Below are 21,708 nucleotides of genomic sequence, written 5' to 3' on the forward strand. Positions count from 1 at the left end.
ATATTGTCATATCTAACATTTTGTTCTTCTAAGGCACTTCTGACTAAATCAATCGACCTAGATTTCTCTGGGTCTCTTTCCTGCCATCAAACACCTGTTTTTGCTAACCATTCTTCACCCATCCTATTTTAAGTATCCATGCCCCTTAGATTAGCTATGCGACACATTCTTGAATGCTAATAATGTCTCAAGTTCATTTCTAATCTTTATTTTAATATGATTCTGCAATTGATGCCATCAGTTCACTCCCCTACTGTTTTTCAGAACCCTCATATCTGTGGTCTCTAGTCTTTGACAAAGTGCTTTATTTTTAACCCGACCCTCAGATCCATAATTTAAAACAGGTTTGAATGCTATCTTATATATACTGCTAGTTTGATGTTTTGGCTAATTTCTCTCTTATTCCATATAAATTTATTTAGCTGACTATCCACCATTATACCAGCTTTGCTTATTCAGTTGTCTGTTTCCAGATTTAACTTGCCATCTTCACTAAAAACTGTGCCTAAATAGTTCACGTTGTATAGATTCTCCATTGAGAATGCAGCTGAAGTTTTCTATGTTCCTACTTATTTTTATAGTTTTGGTCTTTTTATTTCTGATTTTCACGCAAAATTTATTACAGCTGTTATTCAACTTAGTGAATCCTGGAGACTACATGTGATTGGGAGTACATCATCTGCATAAAGCAAAGAGCTAAATTTGATATCTCCAATTCTAATATCAGGCTTGATGCCACTTTCTTTCATAATGTGCATCCTTGTTTTTGATTTTGCATCAAACCATCTTCCTGTATTTCCTTCAATTGTAACTGCTGACTGACAACTTCAATATAAACTATGTATTGCTCTGTATAATGTTCCATTTAACCCAGTATAACTATAGTGTTTTGAAAAGTCTTTCCCTGGGCACCATATCATATGCCCTTTCTAGATCTACAAAACTTAAGTACAGATCCTTGTCATATTCCCACAATTTCTCATAAAATGAAAATATGATCTTGACAGATTTGGAGAACAACTCAGCTTGTTGTTCTCCAAGTTTCGCTTCCACAATCTTTCTCTACCTCTTTTCAAGTATGCTTGCATAAATCTTACTTGGAGCACTTAGTACAGAAATCCCTGTGTAATTCTCACCTTCAGTTTTATTACTTTTTTTTTATATAGATGGGTACTATTAGAGCTTTACTCTAATCATTGGGAATTAGACTTTCTGACCAGGCTCTCTGAATTATGCAGTGTAGCCAATGCAAAAATTTTATACCTTGATACTTAAGCAGCCTTTCCACACTTTAAGTTTTTGGCAGCTTTTTCTACACCGTGTCGATATGTACCCCTCTTTGCATTACTCTTGAAAATTTTCTACTATGGTTTCTGTCACTGCTTGGTTCATTTAACTCTTTCAAAATAATTACTCCAGACATCTAGGATATCCTTATCTTCAGTTTTGATATCTTTTATTCCTTTTACAGTACTCTTACCTCCCATGACTTTTGTTTAGCTACTTTCACACATAGATACTTTTTACTCTTGTACATTTTTCTCTGTATTCTTTTAGGATATCTGCCAATTTTTTTGCTAGGAACTTTTGGTATGCCTTCTTTTCAGAACTGCTTCTTTAACTTCTTGTGTCCACCATGGGGTTCTTATTTTTCTAGCCTTGCAAACAACTTCACCACATACCTCCTTAGCTGAATCAGTGTCTTCTTAAGAGTTTGCTAGTGAGACTCCAAGGTCTCATTCTTGTTTTCAATTTGTTTCGAACACTCTTGTATCCCAAACGAGCCTGATGATGTCACTATCAACAATATATAGTATAATATAAATGATACTTTTATTTTTTATGTCTTCTCTCCATGTGAACTTGTGCACATCTTAATGTTTAAACATGGTGTAATGATTAGTCCATGAGCAGAAGTCCAGTAAATACTTATTAGCTTTTCCCAAAATGTTCCTATATGCCTGGTGGGATTCATTCCCTACTCTGCTGTTCAGATCTCCAACAAGGATCACTCTTTCCATTTTCTTTATGTCAGCTGCCTGTTCTACTGACCTCAGAAAATTCCTCTACTTTTTCCTCAGAAGAACCTTCTGTGGGACCATAGGTACAAATAAGTTTCATTGTCCATGTCCCTATTTGGAAGTTTGCCTACATTATTCTACTTGAACCTGCCTTCCAATCAAGAAGTCAATCTTCGTGTTTGGTGTTGAATACTATCGCTACTCCTTCCTTTCCTTGATCATTGCCTGAAAATAATATCCTATATTTATTATTTATTAAGATCTCACCGGTTTTTGTCTCAGTTATGCCAATTATGTCCACGTGGTACTTTTCCAATTCTTCTGCAAGTTCGATTTCCTTTCCATTAATACTCCTTATATATTGATGGTTACTATTCTTCCTATCTTGATGGTTCCTATCTTCTTTTTTAGTTGGAGCTTGTTCTTCTTGTAGAAAGGCTTATACGTTGGCAACACATGACTATTAAATTATTTAAGGAATCTACAATGTATACTGGAATATTAATTAAAAGAAACTTTAATAAATACTTCCTATATTTCAGCAATTTCATTGCCATCTTCATGGGAACATACAAATATGGAACGTGCACGCAGGCACTACAAAAAGCAAATGAAGCAGAAGATAAGAAACTACTGTTGTTCCTAATGGTGTCCCCTATCGGGCTATATTGGGTTGTCTTGGCCGTTGGGCTGATGTACTCTTGATGTAAGTCTCCCAAATTTGGGGCAGTCTCATGCACCCAAATTTGTTGAGGTTTGGAACGTTTTTTTAGAGCTGAGGCTGATTCTATGAATAATATTTCGTACTTAAACTTGCTGTGGTGTGTTACTTTGGCGTTCTTCCAATGTATTCTGTGGCAGGTATCTAGAGCATGGTCTGCAAGCCCAGAGTGGCTGCACTGGTGAAACTGGATGTAGTCTTTGTGTTCTGAAATCCTGATATTCGCTGTCCTGCCTGTTTGGCCAAAGTAGGACAGTTTACAGCTGCAAGGGACCTGGTATACCCTAGGTAGGTCTAGGGCAGTGGTGGCCAACCTATGGCGCATTGCATGATTAGAAGTGGCGCACTGAACCTCAGAGAAAAATTTTCAAAAAAATTTTATACGATTTATATATATATACAGGGTGTTCGGGATAAATTTGACAGTTTCGTAAGGAAAAAGAAAATCTTCTTTGTATCTATTAAATTTAATGAATTGACAAAAAAACATTACAGGCAGAGTTAATTACAATACTATCAACAAGATTTACTCAAAATAACCACCATTAGCATCGATCACAGCTTCAATTCTGCTTCGGAACCTCGAATAAGCTGATGCTACAGTCTCCCTGGGAAGGGCCGCAAAAACTGTTTTAATTTTATCCATTAACTGGGCTTTTGTATTACTGGAAGTGCAATTGGTGTCTTTTTCAACTGCGCCCCATACAAAATAATCCATGGGGTTAAGGTCTGGGGAGTTTGGAGGCCAAACATTTGGACTGGTGAAGTCGTAGAAATTTTCAGACAACCATTTTTGACTTTTCCCAGAGGTGTGGCAAGGGGCCGAATCCTGCTGCCATACATACGGCCTACCATTGGCTACCCTTGTTATCCAGGGCTTGACTACAGTTAGCAACTCCACGAACAAAGCCCGAATTCCAATGCCAGGGTTCTTCAACACCTGTTCCTGCAGATTTGCGAGGAATTCTGCTGTACGAACGCAATCAGATCGTCTGCTAGGGATCTTTCTTCTTGCTACATCCTCGTAGTCACCATTGCAAGTCTCTAGTTCATGCCTGATTGTTTTTACTGTATTCAGGGAGCATTGGGCAGCAGTCGTAATATCCTTATTTTGATGGCGGGCACGAATCATCATGATACAAGTTATTCTCTTCCATGATTCAGGTGGGTTCCAGCTATCCATCCTTTCTGACATCTTGTATATGAATGAAGAAGGGTCCAAACTTTTAAATGAAGAGAAGTGTGTGTTAATACATGTAACTTACGGAAAAATATAATTAATTATAAATATGTCAAATTTATCCCGAACACCCTGTATATATATAAACACAATTAACCTACCACCGAATTCTAGAGTGCGCACTTATTATACTTGTTTGATCTTGAAGCAACAGGCACCGGCAGATGCTGACATGCGTCACCAGTTACTCAATCAGTTTAGAGCTGACTCTCGTGTCATAACGTTCAATGAACTGATTCGATGTAAGTGAACAACTGTGTTTTCGAACTTATATGTTTTTATTAACAGTTCTTTAAATTTAAGATAAGATTTCTGTTTTCATAAAGGCTTAATATAATTCTGTAAATTTAAAAATAAATTTTTTTCAATTTGAACGCGTATGTCAAGTTCTTGCCTGCTCCCCTAATTTGCTGATTACTGAAATCTGCAATTATTCTTTGTATTTTTATGTGTGTTTTTATGTTTTTTTAATACAATATCTTTCCTTTTTATTTACGTATAGTAGGTTTATTCCTAAAATTGAACTGATCATCAGCAAAGCTTTTGTAATGAGGATGTTTGGGTTGTGTGTGGGATTGCCAGCTGATCGACTGTTTTATGGCAGGAAGCGATCTCGTATTTCATTGGACATAATATATATTATGAGAGACGAAACTCTCCATGAAAAAAAAAATATGATTTTGAAACTTATAGAACTGTATTAGGCCTTCATGAAAACAGGAATCTTATCTTAAACTTGTAGAACTGTTTTTGAATGTTCATAATGTTTAAAACGATAAAATAATTTAAATAAATTATTTAATAATAAGATTTACTTTTTGAAATAATTTTTTTTACAGTCAGTTACCTATTACTCTGCAGAAGAAAAGCAGAAGGTGATAGCAAATGCCAGTTTAATGAACTGTGGGAAAATGAGTTCTTATTTATTGAGGGTCCTTCAGGAAAACCTTGTGCATTGTTTGTGAAAGCACTCTCTCAGATAATAGAAGACACGATCTTAACAGACACTATAGAAAACATCAAGCTGAATTAGAAGAAAAACTGAAGAGACAAAATATATTTGTGAAACGAAGTTGTGAAAGTATGGCAATGCTGGAGGCGTCTTATGAAATTGCCTTTGTGTTGGCTAAAAAACACAGGCCTTTCTCTGATGGAGAGGAAGTTGTTAAACCCTGTCTCGAAAAATTTGCAAAATGTCTTAGTGATAAGAATGTTGAAAGAAAAGTAAACCAAATTGCTCTGTCCAAGCAAACAATTACAAGACACATCGAAGAACTTTCCCATGAGTTACTCAGCAATTGAAAGACCATGTTCATGCTTGTTCTTTCTTTTCTTTAGCCTTGGACGAATCCACTGACATATGTGATGTAGCTTAATTAAGCATTTTTATAAGGGGAATTGATGGTAATTTTAACATCTTTGAAGAACCTATCGGTCTTGAGTCACTTCATGGAAAATCCAGAGAGTCAGACATATTTGATAAAGTAAAGTCATGTCTAGAAAATCAACAACTAGATTCTAGTAAGGTCATTAGTGTTTGCACTGATGGAGCACCGTCAATGGTAGGTAGAGTTTCTGGGACTAACTTTACTTGAAAGGTTTTTAGGTCGTTCTCCACTAAAGTATCACTGTATTATACATGAAGATTCTCTGTGTGGAAAAACTCTAAATTTGAAGCATGGTATGATACCAGTTGTAAAGTGTGTGAATAAAATTAGAGCAAGAGGGTTAAACAGAAGATAATTCAGAGAATATTGTGAACTGCTGGATATGGAATATGGTGATTTCATCCTTCATTGTGAGGTGCGCTGGCTTTCTGAAGGACAAGTTCTCAGTAGATTTTGGAAGCTGAAAGAAAGTGTTCATAATTTTCTGGAGGAGAAGGATGAGCTACATGAGGAAAAAGCCCTGTTGTGTGATGAGAAATGGCTATTTGATTTAGCATTTTTAGTTGATTTTACCAGCTACCTCAATGATCTAAATTTGGAACTGCAGGGCAAGAATGAATTGTTTCCTAGATTAGTAAATGACATCAGTGCATTTAAAATGAAATTAAAACTGTTCCTCCTCCAGTTAGAAAATGGGGGTTTAAGTCAATTTCCACATTTAAAAGAACATAGTGAATCTGTTGAAGATAATGGAAACTTTACAGAATATACTGAGAAACTCAGATTATTGCAATAGTCCTTTAACAGTCGTTTTAGCAATTTTGCCGAAAAATACTGCATACTTGCATTTATAAATCCCTTTTAGCTTACTGAACAAAAAATCTTGACGATACCTAGTAACATACAAATGGAATTTATTGATCTCAAAACCAATTCATTATTGAAAATGAAATATAATGAACTTCCATTACTCCCAGTTGCTTCTGATATAATTAATTTCTGGCGAGCGTTGCCCTGTGAGCATTTTCCAGAACTGAGAAAATTTGCTCAGAGTTTTGGAACTACATACAGATGCGAACAAGCATTTTCATCAATGAAAGTGATTAAGAACAAACTACGGTCGCGACTGACTGATTCAAATTTGAAAAACTGTTTGATGCTTTCTGTAACTGAATTAACTCCAAACATTACAAGCTTAGCAAAAGCAAAGCAATTTCAAAAGTCAATAAAATATTTAATGTTTATCTTGTCTTTATGAAATCCTTTTATTTAAAACTGCTAAAAGTGTCTATATTAGCATATATATATAATCATTTTATGCATAACTGTTAAATATATCCATATACCATATTTTAAAAGGCCTGAAAGTAGTATAAGTTTGTATGGCACATCTTAACTAAAAAATGAAAAATTGACGCATGACATAAAAGGTTGGCCACCGCTGGTCTAGGGGAACTGGTTGTTCTTTGGTAGAGGAGATAAGGGATGCCAACTTTTTATATGATGCAAGTAAAAGAATGAATATGAATGAAAGAATAACTGTTCTGAATGTAGTGTCAATATGTACTTCTTTGGGGTTATTTTTAGCTGAATATGGAAAGAAACTGGCAGAGCCAGTTTCTTTTCATATTCAGACTTAGCTTTCTGTACAATGGCTGTGACTCTACTGGCCTGCTGCTTATAATTTTCATAACAGACATCATCCTTATGCATGCAATATTCTTTCCACATCATCCTTTTCTTTTTCAATACCTCCACATGCCTATTCATCCTCCAAGTCAGGAAATGGTCATTCTCACCAACATGGGGCAAGTATGTCATCTGTCACATTCAGATCATCTGATGCTACAACCAAATCCAAAATGCTTATTCTTGTGTTCCCTTCACCACATTCTGCCTAAGATTATTACTGCATGCTGTCTCCTCTGCCAAGTTTATATTACTATAGTTGAAGTCACTCCATAATGATCGCTCACTTTGTACTTGCCAAACTAATTTGCCTAAACATTTCCTGCTCATCGCCATCTATATTCCCTGGTCTGTAGCAATATCCCATTAAATATCTTGCCCAATAAACATCCATCTCACACCATATACTCGCAAAGCCATTAGTGTAATTTCCACTGAGATTCTTCACCCTGAGAGGGCACAATTTATCTCTAATCATGAGTAACATCTCTGACAAATCTGAGTAACACTCCATCACCACTACCTTCCCTATCCTGCCAACATATGCTATATACCTTTCAATTTCTATCACTATTAAAAAATTCTCCTCAGATAACCAAGTTTTACTGATACCAACAACCCTTGGAGAGACTGAATCAATGAATGCCAGAAACTCATTCCCTTTATTCTAATGCTCCTAGCATTTGTATACAGAAAAACCGGTGTATCGCCAGTATTCTTATAGCCATTATTACTCCCTCATTTCTCAAACCACTATCCCCACATGAGGGTATCCTTGCAACATTCCATCTGTGCAATTCTAGTTTCCTTGTCCTGAAAACAAATTTCTCCAAATGCATGCACTCTTCTGCATTCAAATGTAGTCCATCTCTTGCATACAGCTCTCTTCTATCATCAAACATACTCCATAATCCATACATATTCCAGACTTCTTTTCCTATACATTCTTGCTATCATCTCATTTGTGATCACTGCTCTTCTTCTCCACTCTGCATTATTATACCAGGGGAAACATGCTCACTATTTTGCCTCAGACACATTTCTTCTGCATTATGTCTAACATCAACCTCAAATCTTGTGCTACACAATTCACATTACCTCTCAGGTAATTCATGCCAACCATTACTATCAGCTCCTCCACACTATCATTCCACCACTCATTAGTTGAACAACCTCTTCATCTCTCACCCTTGCACCATCTCCATTCTGAACAGTTATTCTTTCATTCGTATTCATTCTTTTACTTGCATCATATGGATAGAATTCTCAGACTTAGCTTTCTATACAATGGTTGTGATTCTACTGCTTACAATTTTCATAACAGACATCAGTCATCCTTATGCATGCAGTATTCCTTCCACATCATCCTTTTCTTTTTCGATACCTCCACATGCCTATTCATCAATACACTATCTTTCCTCTGACACATTTCTGCAGCACTATCTCTAACATCAACCTCAATTCTCACGCTACACAATTCATACCAATCATTACTAGCATCTTCTCTCCAAATGACCCCCCCCCCCTTCACTGCTACTGCCACACTCACTATCATTCCAGCAGGCAAGCACTCCTCTGGCACTTTACTCTGCACAATCTGAATCATCAAATCTTCATACATAATACTCTGAACAGATTTATTCATCCTTCTCTTGCTGGCATCCCTGACAGCTTCTGATCTCTCTCACCTCTCCATCCTGCAATTTCCACTACTCTCACCTTCCACACTCTCCCTTGCTCTCTGTCTGTCATTCTCTTACTCCTACTCTCATTCCTCTCACACTAGCCAACCTCTACTCTCCTCACTGTCTTCAGGAGTTCTATTTCTCTCACCATGCATTCTGCTTTCAGTTGGCATTTACAAACACGATCATGGCCATCTCCATCCACTAATCTGCTCAAGGCTAAATTCATATATAGGTCTTTAATATTCTCTCCATCCTCCACCACACTACTGGCATCTACAAATTGAAAATCATCCTCTTCCAAAGCACTATCTCTGCTGCCACTAAATCCTGAGATCGAAACACTCAAATCTCCCAGTGCCTACATTTCATACAGACAGACATTCCCATCTCGCACTTGCCATGGTTTTAAACAACAGGATGTGCACATACTCATGTGAAGTAAAGCTATAAATTATCAACTAGGTTATGAATAATGTAGTCTTTAAATAGTGGGGGAGTAGGTGTAGTAGTAAACCTGGTGGCTACTAGGTTGAATATAATCGATACATGTGGAGACAATGCTTTGACAGTAAAATCTAACAAAATGCCACACAATTATATATATTTATATATATATTTATATGTTTTTCATTTTTAATATTAACTGACTTAAAACCCGAGAATTATAACAAAATGAGATTTATTTGAAAACGCAACATGTTTCGTCAAGATTGACTTCATCAGGCGTTAAGAACATAGAAAGATATTAAAAGACACTGAAAATAACATTGAGACACTCTAAAGCTATACAATTATAAAGTTATAATATTCGACTGTGAATTACAGTTATTATGAACTTGAGCTATAGTCCGTGTTAAAGTTCTATTGTTGTACACTTGTACGTGTGTGGAACCACGCGATCTCCAGTATCTGATAGTAGAGCTGAAAGAGTCTGGCAAATTATAGCTGAGATTATTGTTCATATGAAGCGGGTCCAAGGTGATTTCTTTTGACTCCACAATGCAGCGTTCCACCTCATCATGCCAAATGTATAGGTTTGAAGTTGATGTCCAATTTGTTGGCGGCTTTCGTTGCTCGTGTTTATTGAAAACAGGACATGGCCCGACAGAGCAGTTGCTCTGGTTCTCTTATAAGCAATGTCTCTCTGATGCTCCTCGAGACGTAGTAGGATAGATTTCTCCGTTTGCCCATAGTAAGGCTTTCTGCACTCACATGTGACCTTGTATACACCTGGGAATTGTAGAAGGTTGTGAGATTGTTTATAGTTGTTGAAATGTGATCTTATTTTTGGCAGAGTCGAGAAGCACGTTTGTATGTTAAACTTCTTTAGGATTCTACTCAGATTTTTGGATAGTGTGCTGATATATGGCAAGATGATATGACCTTTGGAGTCGTCCTGTGTCTCTACGTTGACGGTGGGATAATTGGTTGTTAATACTTTTTAAAGAGTAGCCATTGTTTTTAAAGGTATTGTCACGAAATAAACTCAAGAATATCTTTCCTTACTAATACTTGTATTTTTTTTTAGCAGTCTACATCATGCCTTGCATCCATCTTGGTATGCTAGCAGTGCCGCTAATGGTTTCTGAACACTTCCAGAATCAAAGATAATTTTTCTTTATTATTTTGTTGCAGATAAAACTGAAAATACTAGCCACTTCTGCTTACATAATTCATCTTATATTGAGCTTTATACCTTTCGACCACTCAATTAGCCACAATCGGTGAAATATCAACCACAACATGTTCTATTTCCATATTATATCAGCAGTATTGTGCACTTTGCATTTGTTTTCATTGATGGATACATGTGTTGTGGGTGAATTAATTTAATCTTTAATATGTAGGATTTAACAGTATAAGCCTAAACTTTTTATAAGAATAGGTGAATAGCAATAATATCTGAATATGCCTTGGGGGGGGGGGGGATATAGGAATACGGATTGGAAATCAGATTGCACAGGAAGAATAATGATTTTCAAGAGCACACAAAAGATACACTATCTACCAATAATTGTCTGTATACCCCTGTTACTTGAAGTTATGGAACATTCCAGGTTTGCTAATAACATAAAAAACTGGTGTACATATAGTAAGAAGCAGTATTTCATCGTAGTAGTTGAATATGGATGGTGAAGCAACATGACATGAAATAAGAGAGTTGTCGTGGGCTGTCTCGTTGGCAGTATGTTCATAAGTGCCATAGGTTGGTCGATTGGTAGAGCCTCTGCTACTAATGGCTCAGTTAAGTAAGTTTGAGTGTGGTTAGTAGTTGGAAGGGGACCAATCGTTCGATGCTGTTGGCACACTCTCCCTCGATGAGTCTTTGGACTCCATGGAGGTGTCAAATAATAAGTGCCATTGCTGCTCAACTGGAGCATCCAAAGTCAAATGGAGACATTTTTACATCATTAGTGCAGGAAAACACCCAGGGCAATCGCTGAAAATGACTGACAGGGACAGGAGGGTGTTAAAACAGGTGGCATTGCAAAAACTGGCTACAATCGGCACAGACCATCTGTGATGAGTTTCTGAATACCAATAAAACCTTAGTGAGCACTAATACCGTATGAAAAGAACACTGTTTACTGGGTTTCCATGGAAGCAGCAGCACACAAGCCGAACATCACACAACGAACAAGGCAGCTCATCTGGCCTAGTTCGCATGTTCTTTGCACCAGCTCAGCTGGCCTGGTGCAAAGAGCATGTGAACTGGACAATTGAAACGACACTGTGAAACAATGAATCAAGGTTCACCTGTTTCCTGTCTAATGGCAGGATGTGGAAGCAGCTAACAGTACCCACAGCAAAGTTTGGTGGTGGAGGAGTAATGGTGTGGGATGCATTCAAATGGTTGGAGTGGAACCACTGGTCATTGTCCATGGTTCCATGAAGACAGCTCGGTACCCTGATATTCCGAATAATCAGGTGCTGCCTACACTGTGGAGTTTTTATGGAACAGACCCGTCTTGATAGTAACATACTATCAAGACGACAATGCCTCATGCCACAAAGTTACAGCTGTTTTGGAATGGTATAGAGATGGGTGTGAAATGACTGTCCTGGCTTGCACAGTCTTGACCTCATCCCCATCAAACACCTGTGGGACGAATTGGAGTGGCGATTGAGGTCCAGAGCAGCATCCTCAATCTGTTGCTGAACTCAGTGCTGATTTGATAGAGAAATGAAGACAAGTTCCACCTGATGTCTGCAGCACATTGCTGGAAAGCCTCCCTCAAAGGGTGTAAGGTTAGGAGGTGATCAAACCAAGGTGGACATACCTGATATTAAGGTTTGCCTGCTGGTTTCGATTGTAAATTGCTAAAGTGTCTGAACAATTATTGGTAGATAGTATATCTACCTTAAACAGGATATAATGAAAGAAATAAAGGGCAGAGAATGGCACAGCTAGTGAAAACAAATCAGCTACTACCTAACATCATTAATCATTGACTGGGAAGCTTATTCATGCCAGTTCTAATCGCTGTGCCTCCCTTTAGGCTGACAAAATCAGATTAGGTGTTCATCACTTGTATCCTTTGCATGGAGGTGATCAATTATAAAGTTCAATGACAGCCATAGTTTTCAGGCTATTTTCAATCTTAATGGTACAGATCACATATATCTAGTTCATTATGAAGATTTCAGCCAAGTAACATTAATTTAAGCTAATTTAGCATTTCAGAATGTAAATGATAATTCTGTATTTTTATATTAAAAAAAAAAGCGCAAATGCTAACAATAATGGAAGAGCATTTGTGCTTTTTTTTTTCATAATGTCATTTTGTGTGCTTTATGTATGGTCCCTGCCAATAGATGAAGCACATACTTTTGTGTACTGTCATTAATGTATAATTTCTTTTGTTCTGCTTCCTGTCATTTTCTATTTTTACTGACCTCGGCTACAGTTTTCTAGTTTTAATACAAAACACAAATTTTATACAGTACTCTCAACAGCTATATTTTGTGGTGTGGATTGTGATATCATTTGTGAAGAAATTCAATTTGCTACTGTGAAGGTTTTGCTGTTTGCAATGGTGAGCTTAAAACAGCAGTTTCTACAAGACTAGGATCAGGGCTGTATGTACACTTTTCCCAAAGCAGGTGGGACCTGAGGAGCTAGAGTGCTCTGGAGTTCCTTCCCCTTAAATTGGCCCTAATTTTCTGGAGATCTAGCCCTCAGCCCTCATGTGCCTGTGCATAAGTACAGCCCTGACTAGAATGGGGTATTTTCTACATAGTCCATCACAGTGCATCATTTAATCTTTAAGTATGAAAGACTGGATGTAAATAATCCAACAAGATGAATATATGATAGCAGCAGCATGCCACAGTGTATTTTTAATAATTTTTTTTAATTAAAAAAAAAAAAGAAATAACAAAGAAGAAATAATCCTGAAAGTGGAAAAAAACCACCCTTCTTAACAACCGATCCACCTACTGCTTGCTAAAATTATGACCCAACCTACACACAGATTACAACCATCCATAAATATTAAAAATGTTACTTCTGACAAGCAGACATAACCAACAAACTAATATTCTACAATGCCAGACCCCCCCCCATATTTATGGACTTCCAAAAATCCATAAAGAGAATGTACTTCTATGCACAATTGTAGATGGTATAGATTCACTCACCTACAAACTAGCAAACATTTAGCCAAAGTGCTTTCCTGTACTAGTGGCAACACCTTGTCACATATCAAAAACTCAGCCCATTTTAAGTCCAGTATACGAGACCTCACACTCCATCACACTAACTTAATAGTTAGTGTTGATGTCTCCTCCTTATTCACAAATGTCACACTTAAAGGCATGTTGGCACTTATCCAAGCAGAATTTCCTCCTGAATTACCCCCCACCCCATGGCTAATTTTTACATGGAGACATTTGAAAAGAATGCTCTAAATTCCTTGTCCCTTAAACCCACTATTTGGCTATGCTATGTGGACAATGTGTTTGCAATTTGGCCACATGGCTGGGACACCTTATGCATTTTCCCATTTGAACAGCCAGGATCCAATTCATGAGAGAAAGAAATATTCCTAGACACCCTAGTTACAAGACAACCAAATCGATCCCTGAACTTCACAGTGTACAGGATCCACTGGGAAAAAAGCCACCTTACTTCTTACCAACTATCCCAAACTAAACAAATATAGTTGTATCAGACCCCCCACCCTCATATGGGAAACCCTCTTCTGCAGACAGTCAGCCTAGTGACACCCAACTGAAGCCAATAGGTGGTGTAATTATAGGACTTTAGGTGTTCTTGTATCTCTGGTTTTTTTCATCTTTGTTACTGCTTGCACGTTTCTAATACAAGTGTATTAATCCCTGATGATGCCAATTTGACTTCAGCAAAATATAAGTAAATGATTTTATTTATTAACAAATACATGGACAGGAGAAGGAAATTTGAAGAAAGAGAACCTTTTGCTACTTTATGATGGAAATAACTCTGATAAACATGAATTTGGAACAGGTTTCATCATGAGGAAAAAATTGTGGTCATCTCTGATCAAATTTGAAGCTTTTAATGGAAGAATAAGCAAGCTAAAAGTACAAGCAAAATGATTCAAGATAACCTCTATTAATGTACATTCATCTATATTGACAGAAGAGTCAACTTAGAAAAAATTCCTTGGCAGAATATAATAATTTTATTAGGCGATTTCAACACAAACATTGGAAAAGAAGAAATTTATATTAAAAAGTTATTGGAAACCAAAGCCTTTATGAAGAGACAAATATTAATGGAGAAAGATTACTTAATTTTGCCACATCCAAAAATGTAATAATAAGCAGCATTTTTATGAGGAAGAATATACACAAACATGGAAATCTCCTGATGGTCATACATTCAATCAAATAAACCATATCATAATCAGCAAAAGACAGAAATTGCATTCAGAATATCTGGAACTAAGGAGATGGTGACCATTTTCTAATTGGTGCCGTACTTAAGATTAAAATGAACAGTAAATATTTTTCAGCACGTCAACTGAGATGCAATATTAAAAAACTAGATATAACAGAAGAGAGAAGAAAATATGAATGTGAATTGAAAAATATACAACCAGAGAATGAAAATATTGAAAACATCTGGAATCATATCAATGATAGCATAAAAGTAGCAGAAGAAAATTCAATTGGAGTTCAAAGTAAAATACAGTTTGATGAAGAATGTGAATGGGCAGTAAAGAAAAAGATGGAAGCACATGGCTTAATAACTCAGCTGATATTCATGCCTCTCTGAGATACAAAGAGAGCAGCAAGGAAGAAAAGAAAATTTTTTCATGAACAGATTAAAGAAATCCAGAAACGTTAACAAACTCCTAAATGTGATGAACCTACCGTGTCTTTCAAACAGAATACTTATCATACATATCATCGAGAATTAATTAAACCTTCATTAAACATTCAGGTACTGATGGAGTAGTAACCTAACTCATTAAATACAAGGGTGGCCTAAAACGTTCTCAGCCTTGACCATAGATGGCAACGCTATCGGCAAGATTTTTTTTTTCCAAGTTGGTAATCTGTCATAAGCATCCATGTGAAATTGCAAGTCATTCTATCAAGTAGTTTGTTTTATACAGCTGGCTGAAGCAAAAGTGTTGTCTGTATCCCTTGAAATGGATAAAATTGAGTATCGTGCGGTTATAAAATTCTTTGTAAAAGAAGGTTTAACGACAAAAGAAATTCATTCAAAGTTCATAAAAGTTTATGGGCACTCTTCTTCATTTCTCACAATTAAGAAATGGGTTGCCGAGTTTAATCATGGCCATACCAGTTTTGAAGATGATCCATGCGAAAGATGTCCAAAAAGTATAACAACACCAAAAATCATTGATTGAGTGCACGATATGGTATTGGATGACCAGTGAGTCAAAGTGCATAAAATTGCTGAGACTATAGGCATTTCAAAAGAATGTGTAGGATATATTTTGCATGAAGATTGTAAATGAAAAAGCTTTGTGCAAGATGGGTGCTGCGTTTGCTCACAGCAGATCAAAAACGCATTCGCATGAAATCTCTGAACAGTGCTTGGAGCGTTTTAACAAGAATAAAACATTTTGTGTGTCGATTTATTACTATCGATGAGACCTGGATCCAAATAGCAGTCAAAACAATGGACAGATGCTAGTTGTTCAGCACCAAAGAAGACAAAGTTGGTTCCATCAGCAAGAAAGGTCATGGCATCGGTGTTTTGGGATGCTAAAGGCATTTTGTTTATTACTTATCTTGAAAAGGGTAAACGATAACCGGGGAATATTATTCCGATCTTTTAACCAGACCAGACAAAAAAATTCTTGAAAAAGACACAGTCTGCAGAAGAAAAAAAATCATCTTTCATCAGGACAATGTACCCACCCACAAAGCTGTTTTGGCAATGGGGAAAATTAAGGGATCTGCACTATGAATTGTTGGAACATCCACCCTATTCCACAGATTTGGCACCCTCTGACTTCTATCTCTTCCCAAAACTCTTCCTCGCTGGTCAGTGTTTTTCTTCGAATCAGGAAGTGGTTGCAGTTGTAGAGGGGTATTTTGCAGATCTTACTGAGAACCACTACAGGGACGGGATAATGGCACTGGAGCATCGCTGGAATAAATGTATTGGTCTTAAGGAAGATTATGTTGAAAAATAAAAATAATTTTGAAATTATAAATTTGTTTTTTCATTGTTAGGTCAAGAACTTTTCAGACCACCCTCATACAGGGATAATGAAATAATCACTCATATACATATGATCATAGATTTAATATTGGAAGAAGAAGAGATACCAGCAGAATGGAAAGAATCGCTAATCATTCCAGTTTATAAAAAGTGAAACAAATATGAATCTGAAAATTAGAAGGGCATATCACTACTGTCAGCAGGCTAAATTTTATCTATATTATACTAAAAAGAATAAATCTTACCTTAGGTTGAAGAAAATATTGGTGAATATCAAGCAGGATTCCAAAGAAATAGATTAGCAATTGACCAAATATTTACACTTAGACATACTAGAAAAAAAAATGGGAATACAATCTGCAGGTCCATATTTTATTTGTAGACTATAGAAAACCATAGGATAGCATTCATAGTCAAGGACTTTTGGGAATATTAGATGAACTACGAATACCTCATAAGATAATACGGCTAATTAAAATTTGCACCCCTGACTGACGAAGCATGGTATTAGCTAATGAAATTAGATCTGAACCTTTTGATATTAAGACAAGATAGAAACAAGCAGATGTCATTTTTAATTTAGCATTAGAAAAATGTATTTGAGAAACTGTACAAGATAACATAAATCTAACATTACTGTACTGTTTTGTTCTGTTCAGATATGCAAATGATATATGCTTTGTTGGAGAAAATGCTCAAGACATTAGAACAACATTTAGAATACTCAAAATTGCTGCTGAAAAACTAGAATTATAAATGTTGAAAGTTTATTTTTTCAGTTGGTTAGAGTATAATAAAATTAGTTTAATCCTTTATCCAAGTGTGAGCAAACAAAGTTTGCGCCTGAAGTATCTTCAGGACTAGGGTAAAGTGATACAACACCAGGGCAACTCGTTGCAAAGGTGGAGAAAGCTACTAACACTCCTAACTCAGTATCTCCTATAATGCAAAACACATCTCCTTGCGGATATGTCTAATGTTATGCATTAAAGGAAGGGCCACTACCCAGACTAGTTTCGACCTTTATTGAGGTCTCTTCAGTGGGAGCCAGGCCCTAGTGGAAATACCAGGCAGAAGCATTAGCAGGTCATCTCTACCTATAGGAGTTGCCAAATGGTGTGCCACCCTTTTTTAATAAATTACTCTGGATTTAGAGAAAGATGTTGAAAGTTTATTTTTTCACTTGGTTAGAGTATAATAAAATTAGTTTAATCCTTTATCCAAGTGTGAGCAAACAAAGTTCGCGCCTGAAGTATCTTCAGGACTAGGGTAAAGTGATACAACACCAGGGCAACTCGGTTGAAAAAGTGAAAAAATAAACTTTCAACATCTTTCTCTAAATCCAGAGTAATTTATTAAAAAAAGGGTGGCACACCATTTGGCAACTCCTATAGGTAGAGATGACCTGCTAATGCTTCTGCCTGGTATTTCCACTAGGGCCTGGCTCCCACTGAAGAGACCTCAATAAAGGTCGAAACTAGTCTGGGTAGTGGCCCTTCCTTTAATGCATAACATTAGACATATCCGCAAGGAGATGTGTTTTGCATTATAGGAGATACTGAGTTAGGAGTGTTGGTAGCTTTCTCCACCTTTGCAACGAGTTGCCCTGGTGTTGTATCACTTTACCCTAGTCCTGAAGATACTTCAGGCGCAAACTTTGTTTGCTCACACTTGGATAAAGGATTAAACTAATTTTATTATACTCTAACCAAGTGAAAAAATAAACTTTCAACATCTTTCTCTAAATCCAGAGTAATTTATTAAAAAAGGGTGGCACACCATTTGGCAACTCCTATAGGTAGAGATGACCTGCTAATGCTTCTGCCTGGTATTTCCACGGGCCTGGCTCCCACTGAAGAGACCTCAATAAAGGTCGAAACTAGTCTGGGTAGTGGCCCTTCCTTTAATGCATAACATTAGACATATCCGCAAGGAGATGTGTTTTGCATTATAGGAGATACTGAGTTAGGAGTGTTGGTAGCTTTCTCCACCTTTGCAACGAGTTGCCCTGGTGTTGTATCACTTTACCCTAGTCCTGAAGATACTTCAGGCGCAAACCTTGTTTGCTCACACTTGGATAAAGGATTAAACTAATTTTATTATAGAATTATAAATAAACCAGGATAAAATTGAATATTTAAATGTATGCAGAAATCGCAATCAAGGGGAAAATGACCATTTTTACCATTGATAACCAGAAATGTAAAAGTGCCACCTCCTTCAGTAATCAATGTTCCAAGATAGTTGAAGATAATAAAAGCTAGAATACATGCCTCCTATAGATCTTATCATTCAATACATCACTTATTATCTTCCAAAATTTGATCAAGGGTGCTTAAGGGTCAAAGCCATATAACTGACGAGACTACATAGCTTTTAAAGGAATGCGTGAACAGATCAGGTCTTCTGACCTAATGTCCAATCCTCACCTTCTCGTGGTGCACCCCTGTTGGGCATCTACCTGGATATTGAACGAATGAGGATGGGCTGGCAATTTAGGATTTAGCTGACCAAATTGTATTCTTATTGGCTTAAACCAAAATACAAAATTTCATTCCAGCTGGGCCTTCGCCAGGGAACAAGGGCAAACAGCGAAAAGTCAACTACTGCAACAAATCTGAAAACACAACCTAACTCAACATCACCAGGATAAAAGATCGGTACTATCAACATAAGAAGCCTGAATGGCAAAGAAATGGAGCTAGCTGAGGAATTAGATAAGTACCAAATCGATGTAATAGCGTGACCGAGACAAAAACTGGTGAGATCTTTCTGAGCAATAAATACAAAATGTTATATTCAGGCAATGACAATCAAGGAAAAGAAGGAGTAGCCATAGTATTCAACACAAAATACGAGGCTAATCTTCTTGAATGGCAGGCAGTCACAAGTAGAGTGATGTGGGCAAATATCAGCATGGGGAATTGGACAGACTTATTTGTGCCTATGGTCCCACAGAAGGTTCTACTAAAGTAGAAGTGGAGGAATTTTTTGATGCTTTAGAAAAAGCAACTGACACAATGAAAAAGGAAAAGTTGGGGGATCTAAATAGCAGAGTAGCAAATGATTGTCAGACATACAAAATATTTTGTAAAAATTTGGAGAAAAGAGCAAAGCTAATAATAATGGCAAATACCTGTTGGATTTCTGCTCAGGACATGAACTGGTTATTATTAACACCATGTTCCAACATAAAAATGTGCACAAATTCACATGGAAAGGAATAAGAAAAGTCTCATTGACTATGTTATTGTTGATAGTGATGGTTTCCCACTGGCGCAGGACACCACAGTGTACAGAGGATTTGAAATTGGAAGTGATCACCATTTATTCCTGAGCAGGATAAAATTGAATTTCATATTGAATAGAATAACATGTAAGAAAGTTTTAAAGCGAATAAAAGTTGAGCAGCTCTCAGATGTGAACTGTAGACTAAAATACACAAAGATTATTGAAGAAAAAATAAGAGTTTGAGAACATGAACCAAACCTTCGAAATTCAGTGGCAAGCCTTGAAGAAAACCGTGATTGATTCAGCCAGAGAGGCATGTGGTGAGGTTGTCAGCAAGGATAGAAAAATCAGAACTCCGTGGGGGGAAACAGGAAGTTAAAGAGGCAGTTAAGGAAAAGAAGAAAGCATATCAAAAGTTCCTGGCAAATAAGTCAGCTAGTGCTCTTAGAGAATACAAAGACAAATGTAAGAAAGCTAAACACTGTGTAAAACTAGGTAAACAAAAGTCATGGGAGGACTTTGGCAAGAATATAGAAAATAAATATCAAGAAGGTGGTAAGATATTCTGGAGGTTGTTGAAGAAGCTTAGAAATGGATGAAATAATGCTGTAAAAGGAGTTAGAAATGATAAAGGTGACAGGAAAATGGGAGAAAAAGATATCCTTGAAGTATGGAATAATTATTTCGAAAAATTGCTAAATGAAACAAGTAGTGAGAGCACAGTGGTAAAAAACACTTAACAGGCATACAATCAGGAATACATATCCATACTTGAAGTAGAAAAAGCCATCAAAGGCTTGAAATGTGGAAAGGCAACAGGAGTACATGATATTCGACGAGAAATGCTAAAGTATGGTGGTATAAAAGTCTTACAGTTGCTGCATTGTATAGTTCAGAAGACCTGAACAGAGGGATGAATTACCGATGATTGGAGTAGAGCTCTCATAGTACCCATATATAAAAAGGGAAATAAAACTGAACGTGAGAATTACAGAGGCATTTCCCTACTGAGTGTTCCTAGTAAGATTTATGCAGGTATACTTGAAAAGAATTGTGGAAGAAAAGCTTGGTGAAGAACAAGCTGGATTCAAGCCTAATAGAGGCTGTCAGGATCAGATCTTCACTTTATGACAAATAGTTGAGAAATCTTGAGTGTATAACAAAGATCTGTCGATCTGGAAAAGTCATATGACAAGGTGCCAAGAGAGAAGCTATTAACATCCCCATTGACACCATATAAACAGTTATATGGTGTCAATGGGGCTCATATCAAGCAATACTTAGTCTTTATTTGAGTTTTAAGTCAGCAGTTAGAATTGAAGGAAGTATAGGAAGATGGTTTAATGTTAAATCTAGTGTGAGACAAGGATGTATATTATTCACTCTGTTATTCATTATCTATATGGATCACATTATGAAGGAAAGTGGTATTAAACATGATATCAGAATTGGAGATGTTAATGTCAGCTCTCTGCTTTATGCGGATGATGTTATACTTCTAAATAAATCCACTACAAGTCTGCAAGATTACCTGACTAAATTGAATAACTGTTGTAATAGATATGGTATGAAGGTCAGCAATAAGAAGACAAAGGCAATGAAAATAGGCAGAAGCATTGTAAATGGAGAACATGTGGAACAAGTAAAACATTTCAGCTACTTAGGAATGATTTGTAGTGAAGATGGTAAATTAAATATGGAAATTCTTGTAGAGAGGATTATACGCTGGTTAAACATGATAACTAATAATTAAGGAATTGACAACATACACTAGAAATATAAATTAAATAAACTTTAATATATACTTTCCGATATTTCGGCAAACGTCACATTGCCATCTTCTTGGGAACTTAATACAAAGACATGTGCACACAAGTACTACATAACAGCAAATGAGAACCGAAGCTAGGAAGCTAACGTTTTCCTAAAGTCCTGATGGTTCCCTCTGGCGGGCTATATTGGTAGTTCCTGGCCTTTGGGCTGAAGTTCTTCTGATAAATGTTTCCCAAATTTGGGGCAGTCTCATGCATCCAAATTTGTTGA

At 36.7% G+C, this 21,708-nt stretch overlaps 1 protein-coding gene across 1 annotated transcript in view; it reads right to left on the bottom strand.

The window, feature by feature from the left end:
• Nucleotides 1-21,708, bottom strand: part of LOC150106356 (lipase maturation factor 1-like) — a 239,147-nt gene that overhangs the window by 30,379 nt on the left and 187,060 nt on the right. The window lies entirely within an intron of this gene.

Source organism: Typopeltis vanoorti, chromosome 5 (genome assembly GCF_054136105.1).
Source record: "Typopeltis vanoorti isolate ZY-2024b chromosome 5, IOZ_Tvanoo_1.0, whole genome shotgun sequence".
NCBI classification, from domain to species: Eukaryota; Metazoa; Arthropoda; class Arachnida; order Uropygi; family Thelyphonidae; genus Typopeltis; species Typopeltis vanoorti.